We start from the raw sequence: 24,583 nt of genomic DNA, 5'->3' as shown, positions 1-24,583 counted from the left end.
AGTTACCATGGCAGCTCCAAAAACCACAGTAAGTCTATCGTGTGTCTGAGCCCTGAGGGAAGAAGGAAGAAAACAGAGTAAGTTTGGATACAGGTGGAAGAAAGGACAATGTTTTTTCTTTTCAGATACATTTCTTCTCCCAGTGTGCATGTAAATCAGTTCTTCTGCTATTAGTAACAGGAAAGAAATAAGCCTGTTTGGAAATGAGTTTTGCAATCCTGGAACAGGAAGGTAGGAGGAAGGGAAAAAAGGAAGGAAAAAAAAAAACCAGACCTTGTTTAAATATTAATAATATGGTTTACACAGACTTTGAAATCCTGACAAAAATTCTGGTTTAGATTACTTTGTTCTCATCATCCCTTCTCTCCTCCTACACCCTTTCTCCATTGATCCATAAACTCAGCACAAGTAAATTCCTCCTACCTCTGTAGCAATCCTCGGATGCCACCTACATTTGTGTTGTTCCTTACTCAAAGGAACACATGCCTTGCAGGGAGGTTCTGGAGGGTGATGAGGGTCAAAAGTGTGACAAGTTGGATCCCATGGCTGACCTGCTGGGGCTGTTCATATGTAAAGATGGGATTGAGGCTTCAGCAGTGCAAAAGAACATCTCCTGACCCCTCTGATCATGTCTGTTTTGCCTGTTCTCCTTTTTCCTGTCTCCTGCTAAATGGATCCCCACAGCAGGTCTGGCAAAAGCAGTGCCTGTTTCTGAGCTGCAGGAGGAGCATGCAGAATAAGTGTAGAACCAACTGTCTAGAACCATGCAGAATAAGTTTAGAACCATCTGACTTGGGGCATGGGATCTTGCAGGCTCTAATGCACTAATGCACTAATTTGTGCCACTCTCAGAGTGGCAATGGGAGGAGGATATCTCTGTGATGCTCTTGGGGGCTGAAAGAGTTAATCAGCATTGAGACTTTTAGACTTTATGACTGTTGAGGGGTGCCACACAGCTTTTGAAAGTGGGAGCTGAATGCATTACAGACGGCCTTTCAGAGGGTGTGGGAGCTAGCAGATAAACTCCCAATGCCTACAGCCCTCACCCAGCATCTCTCAGCAGACTGGAAGAGACAGTACCCAGGGCTTCCCTGGGGGAGAATGGGGAGACAGGCTCCTTGCATTCCCCAGCCTGCTCACTGATGTAACCTAACCCTGCACTGGTCAGACCACTCTGGTATTTTTCATTAGCAAATTTTGGAAAATTCTTTGGAAAATATAGGCCAAGGCCTCAGGCAGTGTAAATCAGTGTAAACCCTCCTAAAATGTATCACCAGGGATCTATCACGTGAAGTGCTCAGGATTACTATTGTATAAACAAAGTATAAAGCCTTGGGCCAGGCCCAAGAAGCTGGAATCCCAGACAACTCCATCATCCTTTCCCCAGCATTCCTATGTTCCTGTGTGCTCAGATATTTCTCCGTTTGGTTTGATCAGCTCCCACCAAATCTTTAGTGGCATGCCTGGCACAGAGGTTTCATTCTGCTTTGAAAGTAGCATGGAGATTGTGCATTGACAGTGAGATAGAATATATTCCAGCTGTCAAAACGAGTTGACAAAACACACCCTGTGTACGTATCCACCTTATCCCCTTACTGGGATAACATTTGTTTGCCAACACACCAGTAGCTACTGCTTGCAATGGGTCTCCCTTCCCTCAACGCACCCACTAGCTGGATTTTAGGGGGCATGGGGTGGGAAGGGACCATCTTCATTCAGACTGCTAATCCCAGACTCCAGCATCACGGGCAACGTGGAGTGGCAATGTGCGGCAGAGGGATGGTCCACTCCACCCTAAAACTTCTCAATGGCCCGTTATAAGTTCAAGTCTTGTTGTATAAGACCAAAAGCTATTCCCACTTAAGACCATGGGAGGAGGTCTGACATACCATCCCAAGTGGTCTAGGGGAGCAAACTGTGACAATTCTTGCAGAGGAGTGGGAAACCAAGTCAGCACAGCTGACCTGAGGGAGAAATCCCTTCTAGCCCCAAAACTGGCAACGGGTTTATCGGAGCATGTGAGCAAGGCGTACAAGCCAGGCGCTTCTGTTATCGGCTTGGAGAAAAGCCACACTAATGATCTCATGCGGGGGGGGTGAGGGGGTGGGGAGGTGGTATTTTGCCAGAAGAAGCAGAATTAAACCCAAATTGTTGTTTCCTCTCTGCTTTCCGAAACTCCTCTCCCTGATTAAAACCAAATTTTTATAGTATCCTTTTCTTCAATACTCTAAACTTTTTGGCTACATCTTTTCTTTTCCATGTCTGGCGAAGGACAGAACTGCAGAGGCCAAAATGTTTTTTCCTGAGAAACTCTCTCGCCACTGCAGCTTATCCCAAATCTATAAGCAGTTCAACAGAGTAAAATCATTGAGAGAGGTGGTGACTGAGCCACAGACACAGATCTTGGATATTATTTCCTCTAACCCTGGCCGTTCCACAATGCCGTCCACCTCCTGAAGACTCAGCCCTGAGCCAGCCAAGCATGTGAGTTTCCTCATGAAAGTCACAGGACTACACACGCCAAAAGTGAAGCGCGTATGTAGCTGCATTGCTGAGACAGAGGCCAAAGACCCCTCTTCAGCAGAATTCTTGAGTATAAATCAATGTTACCACTCACATACTTACAGTAAAGGCATATGTTTAAACACCTTGCTGGATCAAGAACTTAACCCCTCTTTCTCACGGTGAAGCAAGGTTTTAAAAGGCTTTGCATATGGTTATCATAATTTTTCCCCCTGGCATTATATGGAGCATCAAGACTAACTTAAACCAGCGTATATAAAGGACAACTGTAATGTGAATGCCACAAACCTAGGGGGATAAGTGGGATGAAAGGATAATAACTGCATTTACTAGACTTATGGCCTTCTCCATTCCTTTTCTCTTGACAGGGAGAGCTTATAATCTTCTTTTTCAATCTGATTTCTCCAACATCCTTGCGTGGCTAACACAGGAAAACAAACTCGTATCAAATCACAGAGTGATCATATGTACAAGCATTTGTCCCCAGTTTTGATCTGCCCTTCGTAAAAGTGAGCCGGATCCTGTTTCCCCTGAAGATCATAGTAAGATCCCCCACTGACATCAATGCAAGCAGGAAGACTTGTACACATTACTTCAACTATTCCAGCTCTCAGGATCCTTTCGTGCCTGACTGGCTTTCTACCTATCTACTCTCTCAACCTTGTCCAAAATGACTGCTTCTAGTCCTGAAGCTGATGGCACTTCATAGGACATGGAGGAGAGCCGATTCTAGGCAACCAAGGCCAGAGATGAGAGATTACAGGTTGCAAAGCCACAAAGCTCTCTCTCTCGATTCCTTCCAGTTGAAGGCATTTTCAAGAAATCCCATATTAATGTGACATTCAGGTTGGCATGTGTATCACTGTGAGATATCCTGCATGTTCAGAAGCTTGATGAGTTTTGTGGCAGATATGGGTCTCAGGGGCCTGAAGACACTAACACCACTCCCACCATATCCCCTCACACTTCGCTTTCTGCTCTCTCAGCTTATCCATGACTGCTACAATATTTCACGGGGACTGGGACAGAGCCATCAGGCTCAGTCAGTGCCAGCTCTTGGTGTCACCTGGAGCAAACCACAGATGGGAGTCTACCACGGGATGGAGAATGCCTTGACAGAGCCAGGCCTGGATACTTACTGCAGTCCTGTTTGTGAAGGTATAGGTGGTAGAGAAAGTTGTTTTCTAGTGTCTTTTTCTGCCCTGTCTCCATGTTATTCTATCCAATAAGTCACTCTACAGCATGTCTCGATGTAAGACCAGTTCTGTGTTTCTCTAATACATGGCACAAATCAGATTTCCTATATGAGAGCTGAGGAGCCTTTTGGATTAAATTATTTCTCTTTGCAGATACCCTTGGGATTTGCTACATTTCCTTTTGTCCCTTTTTCATTTGCTTGATTTCTTTTCTTTGTGCTGTGTCTGACATTTTATTCAGGATTGCAGTGAGGAGCAACAATTTAGGATGATGAATTATGGATTAAAAGAAAAGGCTGGGTTATTTTGGAATCACTTTTCAAAGCCTTCTGCAGGGCCAAAGGAATTCCAGAATGACAGTTTTTAAATTATCTGTGTTGAAGAAGGGGAAGAAAGAAGAGAAGGAAGAGAAAGCAAGACAGGGAGGGTGGTAAGGCAGGAGGGAAGGAAGGAAATGGAGAAATTACAGAACAAAATAAATACAATTTCTTCTGTTTGGAGTGCTGAGAAACCACTCCACTCTGTGATGAGTTTTCTCTACCAGACTTTCCAGGGTAAATTCTGAAACCCATGTGAAATTTTAGTACTGCTTACAAAAGCAGTCTCTTGAATCTACTGAGAGCTTCTCTTAGGAACATAAGCTACCCAGCAATTGATGGGTTGCAGAAGGCTGTCCCCCTCTGCTGTGGCTGATTTTCCATAAGCACTGAACTGTGAAATAACCCATGGGGAAATTTCTGCTGGAAATTTACTTAAAGCCATAAACAAACATTTTCTCAAGTACTCTGAGCAATATCTACATAAATATTCCTTCCCTTGGCTGGAAGATTAGGAGAAGAACAATTGCAATTTTGCTCACTTAACTTTGGCATTTAAAAACTATTAATAACAAGGCATGGGATAGCTTCTTCCATGGAATAGAAATTGCTGCCTATTTACACTGAAATTTATTGAGCTACAGGCATTTTTGAGGAATGCTGTACAGAAATGCCAAACTTAAGGTAAATGAAAGGACATAGTTGAATAAGGGGTGCTTCCAAGTAGATGATTTGTTGCCCATTTGGCAAGTAAGGTAGCATGGCCACTGCCCTCGCACACAAAAATCCTGTTGAAGGCCCAGCTTTGCTCTCAGGCTGTGGACACAGGCAATGGACAATTGAACTTTGCCGTCCTTGAGCTCCTGACTCCCATCTGCAAACAGAGAATGCTTAGACAAAGACATGCTTCGAGATCTTGGGAGGAAAAGTGCTTTATAGGAATATGAAGGTGACATTGCAACAGCTGGCTTTTGAAGGAAAATTGCACTCTACCTGTTAGATGGCTTAATATCAATTTGGCTTGTTAATAAACTCTCAGGAATGTACTTGTTTCATGCTTCACTCCACCTGTTTCTGTGACCCTGGCAATACAAGTGTCAGGAAGACACAGTTGTGACTAACGAATTCTTCTCTGCCTGCCCCTACAGATTTCCTCTAATCTCAGCTGAATAGTTTCATTACATGACATGTTAATGCACCAACAGAGCTGGAAAGGCTGAGTGCTTCTCTAGGTGTACACAATGTAAAATCATTAGGCTGCTTAAGAAGCTTCCCAAAAGCTTTCTGTTAGCAGTTAGATGGCAATTACAGAATTAACAGGAACAGACCACATCTTGCTGACCTGCAGCCTGCCAAGAGGGGATATCATTTCAATGGAAAAAAGGTATCACCTGTCAGAAGAACAACACAAACATCAATAGCACATGGAAACCACTTACCAGCTACCACAGTATGCACTCACTAAGCACTCTGAAAAGTCGAGTACTGCTTGGACCAAGCTGGAGTCAACAGACCTACTGATGACACTTGTGTTACCCTTTTTCTGCAAACCATGTGGTTGAATAAAACTGTGGAGAGACCAAGACTTTCAGTCCCTTGTGCTGATGGGGCAAGGGCATCAATGACTAAGGCAGGTGGGATGGTAAAGGGTGGTGTGAGGCACCCCACCAGCCTACACTCCCTGCTGCCTGGGGCTGTGTTCCTGGCAAAGCATATTGTGATGCTGGAGGGAGGAGGCAAGTCTCCCTAGTCTGCTCCTGCGCTCCATGCAGAGGAGAGAGGTCATCCAAAGAACTGCTTGGAGGTTTTGAGGGAGGACTCCACTTCAGGTTACTTGTTTCAGTCTCTATCCCTGACTCTCCCTGCATTTCATCCTCTGCCTGCCCACTGTCTTGCCCACCCTGACGGCCCAACTAATGGGGCAGCTCTGGTCATGAACATATTAATCCTAGCCAGATGTTTCTCAGAGTGATTAAAAGCCAGACACAGCTTACAGTTTCATACTAGGCCACACGCTTGCTGGGCTATTACTCTCACTTCACCCACATTTCACACAATAACCGTAATCCTTCCCCGAGCCATCAAACATATAAACCAATACAATGGATAACTTCCTTTCCTGGCTTTTCAATCTTTTCCTGTCCTCTCTGGGCCTGGTCCCTTTGCACCACCTTTCTTTCTTTCTTTCCCATATTACATCCCAAAGCTTCCTGTGGCTTCTGTTGGATCTGCCTTTCCCTGTACTTCTGCCCCATTCCTCTGTTGCTGCTTTTCCAGAAGTACATTGGCATGCTGCTTCCCACTCTGAATTGGTGACATCTGTCTAGTCTCCTCCTGCCTCTAGAACAGCTGCCTATTGAGGTCCTTAAGGTAATGGCATGAAAACCTTAAGGTCCACTAGCAAAGGCTTTCTTCCTCCACACGTCTCACCAGTGCGGGTCTTTTCCTCTCATACTATTCTTCATTACTTTTATTTGCACCTTAGTGTGTCATCTGGAGATGTGACATCCTTGAGGCATCTGCATCTGGAATACCAAACTCACAGCTCGTATATAGACTGAATACAGACCACCAGGACTATTTACCTGGTCTACAGCCTGCTCCTGGTACCTTTTCTCTTGGGAATGACCAAGGAGGAGTTGTCCCAGCAGCTGTCAAGGCAGCTACGGCAGACAGCGCACTTCTGTCTGCCTGCTCTGAAGGCATTTCTCAGAAAGAGGGTGGTAGAGATCAGGCAGCAGCAATTGTCCTGGTGATAGCCACCTCCTGGGAGCTCCCTAGGAAGGCAAGAACGTCATGAATAGGATGCACAACCATATGGTTGAAGGGACGCTGTGAGCCACCAAGCCTCATCTTATGCTAAACCTACAGCCCTCCTGACAGATGTTTGCATAATCTGCTCTTGCATACTGCTGGGGTTGGAGAATGTTCACTACCCCCAAGCAGCAGGCATAGCAAATGATCTGTGGTGTCCAATACATTGATGAGGGGTTGGGATTTACAGCAATAGACTGTATGGTGCATGGGCAGGAAACCCAGTCAAATAGAAGAGAAATGGGTCTGGCATCCAGCCCATCCTGACACCAGAATGATATCATGACCCACCACGCTGGAAAGTATCATCTACTACTCTGTATTTTTCTAGGCAAGAGCTTGTTAAGTGTTTTTACACTCTTTACTGATTGCAAAGAGGTATGTGAGTTAGGGGAATTGGTTAAAATATTCAGCTTTGGTTTGTCTGACGAGAGAAAAATACATCATTTTGCATTTTTACATCTTTCCTTTCACATTTTCTTCCTCCAAAGGAAGAAAGAAAAAGAAAAGACTACCAGTGGAGGGGCATTCAAATAAAGCAGAATTTTTTTAAAATCAAAAGCCAAAACAAAAAAAAACAAAAACAAACCCAAAAACTACTAAAGCATCTCTTTTTGGGTTTTGTTTCCCAAAGTGCACTTAGTAGTCACTGCGTGACATTCCCAATAACTATAGATTCTGCTTTGTGCTATCCGCAGACTCATTCATCAGCCAGATCATCTGGGTAGACGCACCAAACCTCACAAGAGACATTTTTTCAACAGGTGAAAGACATGACAGAGCAGAGACCACGAGCTGGGCTTAGAAAGAGGGGTAAAAAGTGCTCAAGGGGGACTGGCTAATATGTGTAGCTACTCCTTCTGCCAGCACGCATTAGTCTTGTAAATATGAAAATGAACTCTTCCATACTACAATTTTTATTCTTGCGTAGGATAAGAAGTAAAGGAAAATAAATTGTCAATCCATGAAGCTGCTGAAAGGGCAGCTGTGAAGGAGGACGGGGTTTGAACAATTCAGGGCACCTAAAATAATGAGCATCTTAGAAAAATATAACCAGCAAGAATGCAGACAGAACAGCTGTCTGGGCTGCAGCTGAGTCCTGTCTGAAGGAAAACAATGAGCATTAAGTTCACTTTTCAGTCCTCTCCATCATTGTTCCCTGTGTTAACAAAGCATCCTGGAAGGGAAAGCAGTGACGGGGAAAGTCTGACCCTACTGTCTGGCCCAGTATCCCCTGACTGCCCCAGCTGTCACCTGGCCCAGGCACTTCAAATACACGTGGGTATCTCAAACCTCTGACCTCACCAGGAGCTCAATGCCACCCAGTCAGACTCTGAAAGCCACCTATCTGGTGCTGCCCAAGGTGCCCTCTGTTTCCCAAGACATGGCTAGGTGGACCAGTGCCTTCGGGCCCTGCACCACTCCAGCTGCAGCCATGGCATGTTATCCAAGGACAGCTCAATTGTCTCTAAATGTCCATGTGGGGCTTACTGGATCAAGCCCAGTGGTTTCCCAGTCCTCTTCAACAGCATGGGCAGGTTAAGTTGGGTACCCACGTAAATCAAGGCAAAGCTGGAGATTAAGATATTTAGTTTTCACCGCGAGTTAAATTTTATTATTTCATATATAAAGTGCCCTACACACTTTTGGTGATACACAGATAATAATTTTAAGGCCAATTGATCTCCTCACTCCATGTCAGGTAACACCTTCTTGTCACCACACAAAATTTCATCCTCTGTGTATAAAAAATGTACAACAACAGACTTGCCTGCCGCATGGCTGCAGAGATAATTAAATGTTGATGCCAGAAAATATGAAGCTGGAGGTTGGCAAAATTTCTATATGCCTTTTCATCCCTGACTTTTGAGTTCATGGAGAAGGAAAATGGGAGTTTGGCAATGACAAGAGATTTAAGGGAGTCTGCAAGAACTGTTTTTTCTGTGAGCATAAAGGGAAGATTTCATTAATCTTTTTATCTGCCAAGGCACTGAACTAACTTATGCATAGCCACGAATTTTGCTCAGTGTGTGATATTATACTACACGACTGCTGATGCTTTTTTTTTGTAAAATATGTTTTAGCTTATTGAGTTGCTGTACCAAATCATTCACTTCTCCGTTTTCTTCCTTTTTTTAATAAACATCCCCTGCCATATATTATGTAAAGGCTCTCCCCATCTCACACATCACAAAGCAGTGGTGTAAATCCAAATGTGAAGAAACAGAGAAAAGAACCAAACTGGATATAAACATCAGCAGGCCTGTGTCACTAGCCATCAGCAGAAAATGTAGGATGAGGTTTAAAAAGCACAATGGTTAGAAAATGGTCTGTTTCAGGTGTGCACTTTGGGGCAGAGGTGGGTGATAAGCAGAGGCAGAAGGCCATAGCAGAACCAAGCCTTTCGCTGAACACCAGCCCCATGGCTTCTGGCCCCGGGCAACATCTTTGTTCACCATCTGCTCTGCCCAGCCTCCTTAGAAAAGACAGTGAAGCAATATTGTTGGACACAACACAGGAACCAGGGCCTGCTGTCCACACATACACACAGGGAGGTGTCAGCATGATCCTGCTCTTTATCTTTTGTTTTGCCATTTTTTCTCCCTCTTTGTGCTGATGCTCTTGATCTCTTGATGAATTTCATCAGCTCCCTTGTCAATGATATTATTGGCATCCCAATTGTTTTCTTCATGTTTCTTTTTCCATGTGCTTTTGTGACCTCAGCATCGTGCCTGGACTCCCCACACTTCCTCTTCTAATTACTGCCACTGCCCTTGGCTTCTACAAGGCTCTCCCAGCTCCCTTCTTCCTGCACTGGGCAACTGGGAAAGTGCTGAGCTCTTCAGCGGCGGTCTGAAAAATAAAAGCTAAACACGATCCCAGTATGGGGGAACTGGAATAGTTTATTGAACACGAGAACACTATTTTAAAGGCATCTGGGGCTGGACATGTTAATGAAGGGGACGAGCTATGTTAATTAGGGAATTACACAAGTTTTTACTACCGTTGCCCAATGGGTTAAACATTTCCTTCAACCAAGATTACATAGGGGGAAAGGATTAAGGGGTTTAGACATGGTTTGATACAATCATCTCAAAAGTCTTTTCTGATATCTGCTGGAGCCAGGCTTGATCCATGAGGTAGAACTTTAACAGGTCTTGTGAGAAGGGTCCAGCTCCTTCAGATCACGAGGTTTTTGTCAGCCCTTGTTTTCCTTTGCTGAAAGCTGGGTTTGGGCTCCCACATCTGCCCCTTCTTTTTTTATTTTTCTAAAAAACAAAAAACTCAGAAGAAACTTTGATCAAACATTTGCCAATGCAAGACAAAATACAAGGGAATATAAATATTACCTTAAATGTTTTCTTTTAACTTATCATGCTAACTAAACATGAAATCTAAGCTTTGATTACTATTTTTTTCTGCAACTTATCAATGCTTTGAAGTATCGGTTCAGAGTGAGCTAATAACAAATTCTATAGCTGCATTTTAGAAGCAAAGGTATACTTAAATGGATCTAACAAGAAACATTGCAGTCTTACTTTTAATACCACAAGTGAAATTAATTTTAGCAAGGAGGCTCCTTTTTCAAGGCAATGTACAGTCTTTTACATACCTGAGATGGAAAATATGATTATGCAAAGGCCTTGTGTGTCAGAATAGTTTGGGCCACAAGGTTTGGCACTATAAAGGCATGTGAAGGAATCATAGCTGTTTTAAGGCATTCTGCATATTGCTACATAAATTATTTTTTTTTTAAACTTAGCATTAACATTAAAAACATTTAACCAATCAAAAAGACTATCAGACATTTTTGGATATAGAAAAGTAAACAAGGAACAAAATGCAAAAAGGAAAAATTCCAAGCAATGTTAAACTAAATAACCCTGGATTAATATAAAACTTGTTTAAACAACTTAACTTATTCCCATTATTTCTTATTAGAAATTACTCTTATAAAATCTTGTTTAAGCTATCCTCTAAAGATCCTATTGACTTATAGGCAATTGATTTTGAACCGAACTTAATAACTTGATGACTTCAGGGTTTGTGTGCTCCTGATTTTTACTGAAAGTGTTTTTTAGTGTTTGTTTTTGAAAACTTTTATTTAACCTAAGATGTCTCTGCAAATGAAATTTTATTCAACTCAGGGTGATATGTTTTCTGTTTTTTATCTAAGAGTGTTTGTGCATATGTGAGGTAATGCGCATTTGTGTATAAATCAGAACATATTATGCATTCACACGCATGCATACATTCACACATTCACACTCGATGGCCATCGAACACACATCATACAAACATACCTTTGGGTTTCATTTTACAGTGTCTTTTGGTTATGCATTGGCATTTTTTGTTTCTCACCCTTAGATTACTAATATAACTATGTTTTCTGTTTTGATGATAGTATAACCTGTAAAAACATAATCATATTTTACTTCATGTTCAATTTAAATTTCAAATACATATAAACATTCTTATAGTTCAAAGATAAATTATATACTTCTTCTATTTTTAAGGCAAATATATGTCTTTCTGTGTTAATTTGGCTTTTGGACTTAGGGAAAACTGTTATTGCAAAGACTGAAAAATTTTCAAAAATACAGCTATGCATACATTTAAAAACTATTCTGGCTATTACTTATGGAAGGGTATCTTCATTCAGCAAGGGTTCTTTGCTTTCCCTCACTCCCCCCCCCCTTTTTTTTTTTTTTTGTTTGTTTGTTTGCGGGGTGTGGGGGGACAATCTCTCCATTGGTAGCGTTTTGTTCGCCTTATACTGTGAAACTGAAACAGGTTAATAAACAAAAAGGGTTTGCAAAAAAGATCAGTTCATAGTTCAGGCTGTAAAGAAAAAGGAAAAAATATCAAGGAAGGGGGTTTTTGCTGCTCTGATTACTGCTGAAGTCGGCAGCTTTGTGTCTGCCCCACTCCCTTTGTCTCCGGGGTCACTGTTCCTGGGTTTCTCTCGTGCTGTTACTCCCGGGCTTCCGCTCGCTCCCTCCTTCGCTGACGGTCCCGCTCGGGCTGTTTCCTCCCTCGGACCTTTCCCGGAGCCCCCCAGGGATTCTGTGGGATCCTCTCCGCCGCCCACGCTCCATAGCCCCGGTTTTTGCGTACCTCGTGCGCTGTTTGTGTTTGTCTTTCCCGGTGCCTCTTTCGTTTCCGGGTTCCTCCGGCCTTCTGAGTGGTTCCCGCTCGGGTCCCGCTGCTGCTTCCTCCGGCGCGGGTCTCTCGGTCTCGTTGTTTGCTGGGGCGCCGGAGGTGGTGGCCCTTCTTCAGGGACCTGCTCGGGGGTGTTGACCTCGCGCCTCTGGCCGCTGCTTGGCTGCTGCTGCTGAGAGCGGTAGCGGGCGGCCGAGGAACTTGCCGAGACAGCGCGGCAGTTTGCTGGCGCTGGCTCGCACCCCGACCCTGCACAGGGTGGCTGCAGCGGCGGTGGCCATGGTTCTGTCTCACACGGCTCTCTCCGGGCAGCGTGTGTCGGGCTGCAATGTGCTTGTGCGCTCAGCTCGGCGGCGGGGGTCCGTCCCGGGCAGCAGCTGCTGAGGTTTTTTCGGGCGGTTGCCGAGTCCCTCAAGCGCGTACCAAGAAGGTTGGTAATGTTCAGTTCTGACATGTGACGCTGGGCCCACAGCAACAGGTTCTGCAAGGGCCGTTCGTCGATTTTCGCGCTGTGCTGCTTAAGCTCGCGTTTTAAGATTAAATAAATGTGGTTTTGTTCAGAAGATATTTGAGTCCCCATTGTACCCTACTTATAATGTTACAAAGTCTTTAAAATAATTACCCAATCCGGAGTTCGTAGTCAGCTCGCTCAGCAGTTCCCGCCTGCTGAGGACAAGTTTCCGTGCACGTCTTCCGCTTTCTCTCAGTTCTGACTACGCACACACCACCGAAACACAAGGAGTGCTGCTTCCCTTGGTCCAGCCAGCCGATGGCCGAGGAATCTTCTAAATGTTAGAAGGTTCTCAGCCTCACGGTTGTGGCGACATTAGCGGCGGTCTGAAAAATAAAAGCTAAACACGATCCCAGTATGGGGGAACTGGAATAGTTTATTGAACACGAGAACACTATTTTAAAGGCATCTGGGGCTGGACATGTTAATGAAGGGGACGAGCTATGTTAATTAGGGAATTACACAAGTTTTTACTACCGTTGCCCAATGGGTTAAACATTTCCTTCAACCAAGATTACATAGGGGGAAAGGATTAAGGGGTTTAGACATGGTTTGATACAATCATCTCAAAAGTCTTTTCTGATATCTGCTGGAGCCAGGCTTGATCCATGAGGTAGAACTTTAACAGGTCTTGTGAGAAGGGTCCAGCTCCTTCAGATCACGAGGTTTTTGTCAGCCCTTGTTTTCCTTTGCTGAAAGCTGGGTTTGGGCTCCCACACTCTTCTAACCCCTCCTTTTCCTCTTTCCTGAACAGTCACAGCTCTCAGTCAGGAATACTGCTTTCTCTGCAGATTTCTGCTTATTCTACCTGTCTTCGAACAGCCTTTTCTGCTTTACACATGGGAACTGAGGACATGGAAATTATGTATTTTTGCTGTTCAGATATCACTAGGGACACGAGTTGGCAAGGGATTTACAGGCAAGTTGTTAATGATCTGTTCTAAATCAGGCTGCAAGACTCCACCTTCCTCCTTATCCCTTATCTTGGCCTCTCCATCACTCTCAATGCTGGCAACTGCTGCATTTCTTTCCTATCCCTCCAACTAAGAGATCTTCTCTGTACTTCCTTCATCTTTTGGGGTTTCAAGCTCTGCCCTTAGTTGCACAGTCTTTTCTTTCTGAATCATTTATTTTACAGAATATGAAGTAATTTCCCAGCAAGAATCTTACTGTGTTCTTCATCATCTCTCATCTCTGTTGGTGCAACATCCATTTCCCTGGCTTTGACTTGACTAAAACAATCCTACCATTATCCTTCCATAGGGCTAATGATGCAGAGACCCACATCTCTTGCCCATAATGCTGAAGGTTCACTATTGCTCTGATGACTATTGTCCCTTTATCTCATTCTGCTGTCTGGATGGGTTTTCATCTTGAAAAAGTAAAGCATTCAGGACAAGGACTGTCTTTTTGGTTTGTCCTTGCACAGCACGTAGCACAGTAGGGCTCCAGTCCACAGTAAGAGTCTCAAAGTGCTATTGCTAGTCAAAGAGATAAAATGATGAATACACCAAAACTGGCAGTAGGTGTAACTAGCCTGGTCTAGTTTGTTTTTCCTGCTCTCACACAGTGGTCAAAACTGACTGCCAGTGCTGTTGCCAGTGAGAAGACTTACAAGCCATAGCAACTGGCAGCAAGGACATTAAAACACCGGACACTAGTGCACCCAGACACCAAGTCTGGTATCTCTACACTTACCTGCATAATAAATTTACATAGATTTAAAAAATCCCAGGTGCCTCTCCAATAGTTATATTCAACAAGCTGCAGGCAGCTGGGTTCATAGGATCTCAAACGTCTTCTTCCTAAGGTTGTAGTCAGCGAGAAAGCCTACCTTTACTTTGGCCCCAGACCATACTTTGCCATGATAAACCTCCTCTCCTGTCAGCACTCTTACTGCACTTTTGCTAGAAATGATGAGAAACTAGAGAAATTGTTTTACAAAACAGAGTAAGGTCATGTTCATTTGACTGAGTTTGAAGTGGAGCTCTTCTGTGTTTTCCTCAAATATTTTACATTTTCCTGGATTTTACCTCAACCATTTTTCTTAACCAACCCCTTTTTCCCATTAAATCATACATTTGTAAGATTTTCATAGAGATGCCAGATGACGTAGGAAAAAAAAGTTGTAGTCTAAACATCTTCCAGAAGCAGGAAATGTGTTGCATGGCTTTTGCAGAGCCAAACACCTCTGTGCCCTGTCTTTCCTCTTTTTCCTGCTCTTGCCCAGTGGCTCAAGGGGAAGACAACAGTTCTTCATGCTCATCTAGCAGCCTTCAACATGAGTGTCAGAGGTGTTTGGTATTAAGAGCAAGAGGGTGACTGGAATCAGATGTCAGTGACGCTGCTCCGTGACACTGTCCAGGGTGCAATATGTGGCAATGTACAGTAGAAAAAAATGTATGGGGAAAAGGAGCAGAAAAAGGCAGGAGGAAGAGGAAATATGTCTTTTGACATCAGTAAATATTTGAAGCAAATACAAGATTGATTTTACAATCTATCTGCGTATGAATCGACTGCCGGATGCGGCTTGTTTGGTTTTTTTCTGCCAAATCCAACAAATGCTATCAGGGTGGAATTCGGCCATATCTCCAGTATTCCAGTAAAGAAATAATGGTCTAACTGTGGGTACAGAAAAAAATAACACCACAGAAATCTTATGAGTTTATAGGAAGAAATATGAGTAACTTTATGACATGATGAGCAAAAGGGGGAAAATGAAACCAAGAAAAAAGTGTATAAATATTTATAGAAAGGAAATGTTATCATTAAAGAAAGGAAATGTCATCAATGTAGTGGAGGAATAAAAACTGCAGAATAATAATGGGTCAATAAATAGAGCTCTTGAGGAAAAAGAAACAAAGAAACTAAATGTTTTCCTTGCTTCTCAATTAATTTAGAAAATATATTAACAATAAACCTGTGGAGGACACATGTGGGTACTGAGTCTGAACCAGAGATTACTGAGATTAATGAGAGAATGCAAAAGAGCCTCATGTGTAGGATACAGATACAAAATGCCAGGCAAGTATGAGTTAATCCACAGTTAATATTGGAGATTAGGGATCAAACAGTTGGACCATAAACTGTACATTCTGAGAGAATTATTTATTAATCATGAGTCAGGAGAGGTTTTTGAAAGGCAAATCATGTCAGACAGATGTAGGTTTTCTTTACAAAATAACTTCCTTTTGGAAAGATGTGGTAAAAAATCAAAGTGTATTTTCAATAAACTTCAGATCACATGGATGTAAGAACCAGGGGTGACCTTGAAAAGTCTGACCTGAAGGAAAGCCTCAGCTCATGTGGAAGTCAGAGTTCAATGTTATCAGTCCTGATTTTCTCGTGGGTAATGCAGAATAAATGAGGAAGCGCCAGAAGTGTAAGGTGGTTGAATTAAAAAATACAAACGTGATAAAATTTTTGGTGGGCTACAGAATTAAATTTCAGAGCAAGTTCCAGACTGTTTCTCAGAAAAAAAAAAAAAATCTTTGTAGGTAAATGGATGCTGGGATGAAACACAATTTTCTTTGCAAGAATTGGTACGGCTAAAGTCCTTTCTCTGTCAGAAAACAACTACTTTTGGAGCCACATTATTGCTGATTTTGACATAAGAATAATATGCAAAACATATTTGGAAGTGATACTAAAACAGTGTGGTTAAGAGACATTCAGTGCTGTGCATCTTAATTAGTACAGTAACATGAGCAACAATAAAAGGCTCTGAGTTACAAATTAACAGCTATAATACCAATCTTACTTTTGCTGCCATAAATTGGAACTATTTCTAATAAAATAATTAAAAAACCCCTGTTGATATAAAACATCCACATATGTGTGTATGAGGCCTGGTTTTGTATGATTATGTAATTAGGGAACATAGTATCCCCTCAAGGATGTAAAAAAGAAAATTGTAACCTTAATTATGGCATTTTTTAATTCCTTTTTGCAAACTGGATAATTATCTTCTAGTTAGTTTTGTTTTAAGGAAAAGTAATGACAGGAGCTAATGAGTTGCAGACAAGAAAAAACATACAAAATGGGGCTTGGAGAAAAGCAAGAAGGGACAAGACAAACTGCAACCCTCTCAGTGATATTGTATGTTTAAGCAAGAATTTCTAATTGAGGTCATTTCACTCACCAGAATTAGAACAGCAGCCAAGGGAAAGGTGGAATATATATCTAAATAATTTAAGGAGGATTATTTTACGGAGAGAGCAATCAGGAGGTGACACACATATACAGCAGAAATGGAGAGGTCAGACAATGCCGATGTGAGCAAAATCCTGCCATCCACATAGAGCTTTAACTGACACATATTTGAGGTTAGCCAAGAACCCAGACTACTGAGGGGAGCAAGGAATTTGTCAACCATCACATTTTTCTTGCAGGCTGGCTGTGCAGGGCTGTTTGTATTATAGCAATTTTTGGGAGTGCTTTTGCCCTTTGGCTCACGTTTTCCATGTTTACAGGCCATAAAAACCAGATAGAGTCATAAGCCATGTAAATGTGATTATATAAATTGTATTGTTTATAAAAGAGAAAAAGAGAATTCAAATTCACATTTTTCAACCAGTTTTATGCTAGAGAAATGCCGGTTCTGTCATCAAGCTCCCCTCATCAGGAAGAGAACATGGTAGAAACATTTCAAATGGCAGAAAACAGTAATTATGAAGACTTCACCTTCCACATCTAGTCCAAACACTCTGCCCAGTAGGGTTGGTGAAGTTGTATTTCTCCTTACCTGTGTGAAGTCACTGTCGAGCAATTATTGCAGAATCTTGTAAGGTTTACCTGAAAAAATTAAAAATCAAATCAGTTTGGATTAAGTTGTCTCATAGTTGGTGAAAGAAGGTCTCAGTTCGTGACTTACAAAGTCATGAAGTGATATGAAAAGCTAATATCCACCAAAATTGAGGAAAAGGATTTATGAAATTTCATAATGAAGCTTACTACTTGCTTACTTTTCAGCTTTCATTTAGACCCCTCCAACCACCCTCAACATGTTATGCATCCTGTTGCCCACATTTCACAGTGCTTAAATTTAAGCTAGGGAAGAGTTCACATGGACTGCCTTCCAACCCATCAAGAGAGTTTGGAACCTTGAACTAGCTGGGAGTGTCCTTCCCTTCGTTTCCTTACTGTGGTCTCTGGACAATGCTACCTCCTGTTAGCTCCGTACGCACACACACACAACACACACAGGTGCAAAAGCTGAAAAGAAGGATCCGCTCTCTCAAAGAATGGCCCGTTGAGCCTGACTGACTTTGCATTTAGACTTCAGCCTTCTTGGCTTCCACCCAGTGCCTGCTTCCAAAGAGCTGGGAGCCCAAATCAATATTGTCTATAACTTCTCATCTTGGCAATTGCACACACAACAGACAGGCACTCTGTGTGCTTCTGCGGAAAGAAACAATCCTGCACCACTGAAGAACGTTTCTTCTGCCTTTCATTCTTCAACTTAATTGAATCCTGGCCTTATTCCTTATTGCCGTTATGGAAATAACTGAGATAGAAGTGTTGTCTAGAAATCCAAGCAGAAAAAACAAGATAAATGCAAAACTGCAATCCTAACCCTAATATAACTTAACTTCCCTGGTCAAATCTTAATCCAGCTCCCATGAAAGTCAAAGAGTCTTTATAGGTGGTCAGGAATTAAGCTGGGCAATAAAGATCTTTGCTTATTATCAGTTTGCAAGCTAGCTGCATTTAATAGTGCATTATCTGAATTAAATTATTAAAATTATCAATGACAATATTTTAGCTGAGCCTAAAAATAAGGGAGTATGAAGTGGTGAGGGAGGTGACTCATTTATACATACCAGTCTGGGTGGTTGATAATGTAGGAGCCAGAGCGTGCCTGTAGGAACAAAGAAATGGTAACATATAAAAGCTGGACTGTAGGATACTGAAAAAGGTTGAGGATTATCAACTGATCATTCAGCTGAGCATCCCGTGCGACAGTATAGCTATGGAGGGGACATGAGGAAATACCAAGGAGGTGGAGGAACCATTTATATAAATCCAGTGAAACTATTACAGTAATACTATGCCCATTTCAGAAACTGACTTGGAAATGTGTTGGTTAGTTATGCAGAAGGGATCAATGGGCCAGTGTTGTCTCCTGAGGTGTCCATGGCTACTTCTAGGAGGTCTGTAGAAGAGCACAAAAAGAGCAGTAGGCATACGGAAATTTTTAGAAGTCCGTTTACTGAAAAAGGTGAAAATGGCTTTTCTAGTATGATCTCCCATATAAAAGAGCTTTATATGCTTTTATGGTGACAAAAAATCTGCTAGAAACCTTAGGAAGCAGTTAGATGGCTAGGAACTCCCGATGTTAAAAAGGGGGAATCTTAACTCAAAATGGAACTCTATAGCTTCAGCTCCAAGCTGTTGGGTCTTGTTATGCCTGTAGGGTGAGGAGCCCTCCTGTCCTGGTTAGAACAGCTGGGACCGATTCATCACTGAATGGGTATAGCCCAAACTGTGTATTCTATAGCCCTCCATGCCATTTCCCAGAAACTGTTGTCAGTAGAGGCCTGCGAGGTGGGGGGGGGGAATGTTCCTGAGCACCCTCATACCCTTTTATGGAATGAGCACCCTCATACCCTTTCATGGAACTCCCCGCTCTGAGGGAAGGACTAAACACCCTTTTATGGAATTCCCCGCTCTGAGGGGAGGACTGAACATTCCTACCTGAACTGGAGAGTATATAAACCTGGAGTTTCGGAACCTTTTTACCACTCGTGGGATCCAGAGGAGGACTGCAGCTCATCGCTCTCAACCAGACTGCAGCTCACCACCACCCTCGGCCGGACTACAATTACCACTTTTGGTTGGACTGCAGCAGCTCTCCCACCAGCAGGTTTTTCCCCTCTCCCTTTGCTTTGGACTCAAGGGGGGGCCCAGGTAGCACCACTTTGTTTGTGCCCCGGGGTGCTGTGTTGTACATTTGGGCTTTGTGGGTTAGTGCCTGTTGCTTGTCTGTGTGGTCGTACTTATTGTATTATTTTATTAAATTGTTATTCTGACTTGTAATCTCTCTTTGAGTTGGCTTGGTTTCCTCTGCTGGTTAACTTTCAAACCAGCACACCTCCAGAATCAGATTTCTGTTCTTAGCCAAGTCCTTTCTGGGCTTGCTGTTACCCAAAGCAGCATGCCCCTTTTTGTAAGTGCAATCTTCTCCCTACAAGAGTCACTTCACTTTTGGCTGTACTGAAGCACACAGTATTTGCAGGCTTCCATTTTAAAAAGTAAATCAGCTCAATGATGTGTCTTCTTCATTATCCTCACTCCCCAGCCTTTGACAATACTTACAGAATTGCTTTTAGGTCATTCATACTGCCAGGGGTTAAACAGCACAGGTTAAGAAAGCCAACAGTTTCCTACTGAAGATGGGCCTTGACAGCAGATTTTGGACCCAGTATGTTACCATATTTTTAATCCCATTTAATATGTCCTGTTATTTTGAAGAATTCTTAATAAAAAAATTCAGTACTATAACAAATACTTAGAGAATTATGAGTACATTACCCCCAACACTTCTGCCACAAAACAAATTGATCTGGTAACATGCTCATTATTGAATAATTTGTTTCCCTTAAGCTTAAAGTTATTCCTGTTAAGTGTAGTTTTCTTTTTGCCTTATTGTTAATGAAATCACTCTACTTTGCTCATGCTCACTATGTCAAGCTGATATGCCTAGAATTACCAATATCTGTATCAGCTTTTTCTCCAGACAAGTCTTTCTAGCATTCCTATGATTTACCAACTTTAACAGCCCACACATCTCCTCAACCAGCTCTTTAAAGCTCTTGCTGCAGACAGACCTACTGGTTAAAAACAGCCGGTTTATTAGCTCTTGCTCCGCATATTGCCAAGTTACTGTTGGAAGGGAACAGATTTCGCCTTCACCCTCTGTGAATTCTTCATGCAGACTTTTCAAAAACCCGCTTGGAAGAACAGGATATGTTGAAACTATTTGACATTTCTACATTAAAAACGTTTTTACAGACTAGAATCATTGTTAGGATTTTTTTGTACTATGAGACATATCAAAACCTTTTTTTTCCCTTCATTCACCCTCTTGCCTTAGGTTTTTTCCTTGTATCCTATCACTTCATTAAGATTTTTTCTAGTTTTCCACCAGTTTAGAATAATTTATAATTTATTATTCTAATAATAGAATTTATTATTCTATTATTTAGAATAATATTTAGAATAATAATACATATAATTATAATTTTTATATATTAATAAATTATATATTATAATTTATAACATCTTTTTCCTCTGAGTGTGTGTGCATTTGTATTCAGCTACATTTGCCTATTTCAAGCCAGCCTGGTTCTTTTTGCCAGTGCAACTTTTTTGCTCTTACTTGAGCAGCTGTATGGCTTTGGGGCATGCAATAAGCAACTGTTTAAAATTCCCGATTACACTTCCCATTTTAAGACCATGAGAACAGCAGGAAAGAGTGCAATCAAAGGCCTTCCAAAGTGACCCTCCAGCAGTGGCCAGCTTGCCTGAAGTACAAACAACCAAGCAGCTCAAACACAGCCAGTGCCTCCCAGTACCTCTCTTTCAACCACTCTGGGCCCTACATGTCCCTCAAGAGCAGTCTGAGCAGGCACTGGGGACTTTTACTGGATCTTTCATGCCTTCCTTTACCCGGTTACTTCTGGAATATACATAGACTTTTAGCAGCCACACAGCCCACATGACAGGAAACATTCAAGTTTATTAGAGGACGGATAAAGAAGCACCTCTTTTTGTTCACTCTGTCTTTTCATTCGATGCCTCCTCATCTTTGCACTCAGTCATTGCCATTCACCTTTTCTGCATGATTTTCAGTTGCACTCTGTCACCTTCCCTTCTCAATCAACTCTTTTCCAAGCTGACAAAGTCTAGTATGTTTAATCACTCCTTGAATGAAAGTATTTTTACTATATCTGTGATCAAGCCTCTTGTCCTTCTCTGAACTTTTCTACCTCTTCTTTACCGACTTTGAGCTGCAGGGAAACAAAACTACTGACATGTCTTGCATTTTAAACTCTTTCTCCAGGATGATTTGGCTTTTAAAAGTTTTCAATGTCATGAAACTGGGTTTTTAAATTACAAAGTTTTCCTGTGTTACTGGCTTGGATTTTATCTTCTTTGAATGCAATAGAGGCACTCAAGCCACCATTGCTGCACTCCAGAACGAGACAAATTTCAGCTCTGTGCTCAGTGCACCCTTCTTTCTGAGTTAATGACTAATTCACAGCTCTGTGAGGCTGGATGTAGTCCCCAGGCAGGGAACTGCCAGCTATGGGTTTTGGCAATTCTAAGGAAATTTTGTGTCTGCCTCATAAAAGCTAAAACAAGAAAAGGTTCAGGTGAAAGCAGGAAGAATAATCCAAGATGGGACAACCTGGCTGTATAGTAAAAGACTAACAAAGCTTAGTGTTTCTAGCTCATTCAAGAGAAGACAAAAGGTTACTTGATTCTCACTTACAAACCATTATGAAAGGGATTTCTGCTGGCAGATGGATCTGTAATCTTGTGGTGTAAAGGAGTAATAAGATTCCATGGCTGAAAGCTGAAAGATTAGAAACAAGACAAAAATGTTAGCAACCAGGTTAATTATCCAAACAGCTTAAAGGGATGTACCAGATTCTGTAACACATGATATTTTCAAATCATAATTAGCTGTGTTTTTAAAAGACGTGCTGTTGCCCAAGCAAAAATTGTGGTCTCCATGCAGAAATAATCAGAAGAGAGTTTTTAGCCTATATTAAGCTGCAGGTCAACCGAGCTGATCTTAATTACACCCTTGGCCTTAAGATCTATGAATCTAGGAAAATGGGGATAATGGCATGTATTTAATTATCTTGTGTTTTGAATGGAAAAATGGGAGAATTTTTCACAGTAACAATTGATTCATACATTTAGGCTATTTTTTTGCTCATAACATGTCTGGGGACAGACCATTAACTCCTAAATCTATTTTGCAAATGTGATGGACAGCTATCTTGCCCAATATTTGACTTAGACCTTGTGAGCTGTGCTGCCTAGTTGGTTAGCTAATGAGTGATGTGCCAGTTCCCCTCTGTGATTGATTAGCATGAAGGCAAAGCAGACAGGCATATTTGAACATTTCAAATTCAGTCTGGTGACAATGTATAGGAACATGATTTCGAAATCCTTTTCCTTTAATCAAGCCCCACCATGTCATGTTGACTGAGGAGTAGACAGAAAAACTTTGTTAGCATCACTTAAAGCAGATTCATTTATTTTAAATGTTAAGGTCTAGTCAAGCCATAGTTACAACATTATGTTGCTCATCAGTCATCCAGGTCTAGGTCTAAGGATGCATTTTGTTTTGAAAATTAACAAATTTCCTAGCCCCTTGCTTATACAGTAGATAGTACAGTGAGCTCGGGGCTAATGTAACTGAAATAGCAAAAACTGAAGATATCAGATATTTAAAAAAAGGACTGCATTCACTTCATGCTGGTCAATATTCATGGGAGGAAGTATAGAATCCTGCGAAAGAAAACAAGAGCAGGGAAACTCACTTGGGTTTCAGTTAAATACTACAAAACCAAGACTGGAGTAATAAGATATGATAACTACAAAGAGGAACATCTGTTAAAGAAAAAAACCTCTTTCAAAGCAGATCCTCTTCTGCTAATGAAACCCCTTTAAATGATTTTAAGACCATGGAAAGACATCTGTGGTGGTGACGAGGCACATCTGAGCATGGTCTGCTCTAGAAAGAGGAGGGCTTCTCCGGGTCCGGAGAGCCATCAAGTCATGCCTGTGATGCTGGACCACAAAGGGAAGGCACAGTAAAAGCAAAGAAGTGGCTGTTCTTTAGGAACCTGTAACACACAATGCACTTTTCAAATAAGGTTTTTACTACCAAATTCTGGCAACCTGTCCTTGTTACTCATCTGCCTCCCCATCCAGCATACATTCATCCCATTCCCATGCTGCCCACACCTCCACCTGCAGGGCTCATGCTGTAGCCAGGACCCACTTCATCAGCAGTGAGGCCAGGTTGTGGCAGGGTTGGGCATGTTCCCTCCTCACCAAACTCCAAGGGGCCTGTTAGCAGCCTGGACCATCACCATGAATCAAAAAATGACCCCACTCCAAGCCCTTGCTGTCTCAGGAGCATGCGCCCGACTGCCAGGAGGTGAAGCTGTCACATGTACAGACACAACTGAGCTGGTCATGGTCAGTTGTGAAAGCACAGGGAGGTACCCAGACTACCAGCAAGCTCCGACAGCCCACAACAAAGCCTGTTTCTGCAGCATCAGATTTTGCATCCCACCCTGGACTACAAGCAGTCTGGGTATCGCAACAGGTACTTCAATGCTGTCTTCCAGCAGCAGTGTGGAGATACCCTGCGTAGGAGCCGAACGCCTGCAGATGGTTACAGAAGCACAGTCAAGTGCTATTAACAGCTGTTTGGCCTGAAGTGAGCTTGCAAAATGAGCACAGTTTATATTACACAGAGACTTCAGGGAGCAGTGGGTAAGGTTGTGACAGGCAGGAGGGAGTAACTGCCCATGTCAGGGGCCACTTCATTTTTCACTTGTTAGATGGCTTTCCTATTACATTTCCAATCTAGCATGGAAATTATGCTTGTTCTGTGCCTCTGGTTCAATGTGAAATTGGAGAAAATATGATGTGAACATCAGTTACCAAACCACTTGTTTCTGCCAGCCCCTGAGGGGAGGGGTACCCCCTGATGCTTGGTAAAAATGTGATGGTTTGGACCAAACTAATCTTTGCTTTGTCAGTATCAAGAGCTATAAGAACATCTGTGTTTCTGGAGGCACACTGTGGTACATAAACAAGAAATAATGCAACAATTTCCTTTTTCCCCACCCATGAAAATAAACTTCTGAGTCATAAAACCTTTGAGATAACTGAGAAATACACATGTAGGGCAATGTTCAGCCAGTCAAGCACACCTCCTGCTGTCCTGCCTTCTCCACTCTCCAGTCACAGTGGCATACAGGCCACACATCTCAGATGCTCCCTGGTGTTCGGGAGATGCAACATTC

General features: G+C 42.4%; 1 long non-coding RNA gene across 1 annotated transcript; it reads right to left on the bottom strand.

Annotated features, from left to right (window-relative positions):
* On the bottom strand, window positions 1-22,054 carry LOC116784839. The gene is made up of 3 exons (XR_004356265.1): window positions 22,021-22,054; window positions 17,269-17,318; window positions 1-52 (listed from the first exon to the last, which is right to left on the bottom strand). It is a non-coding gene; the product is annotated as an uncharacterized LOC116784839 (long non-coding RNA).
* Between the last annotated feature and the right edge of the window lie 2,529 nt (window positions 22,055-24,583).

The sequence above is a fragment of the Chiroxiphia lanceolata genome, chromosome 3, assembly GCF_009829145.1.
Source record: "Chiroxiphia lanceolata isolate bChiLan1 chromosome 3, bChiLan1.pri, whole genome shotgun sequence".
NCBI classification, from domain to species: Eukaryota; Metazoa; Chordata; class Aves; order Passeriformes; family Pipridae; genus Chiroxiphia; species Chiroxiphia lanceolata.
This window is presented reverse-complemented; position numbering and strand designations above follow the sequence as displayed.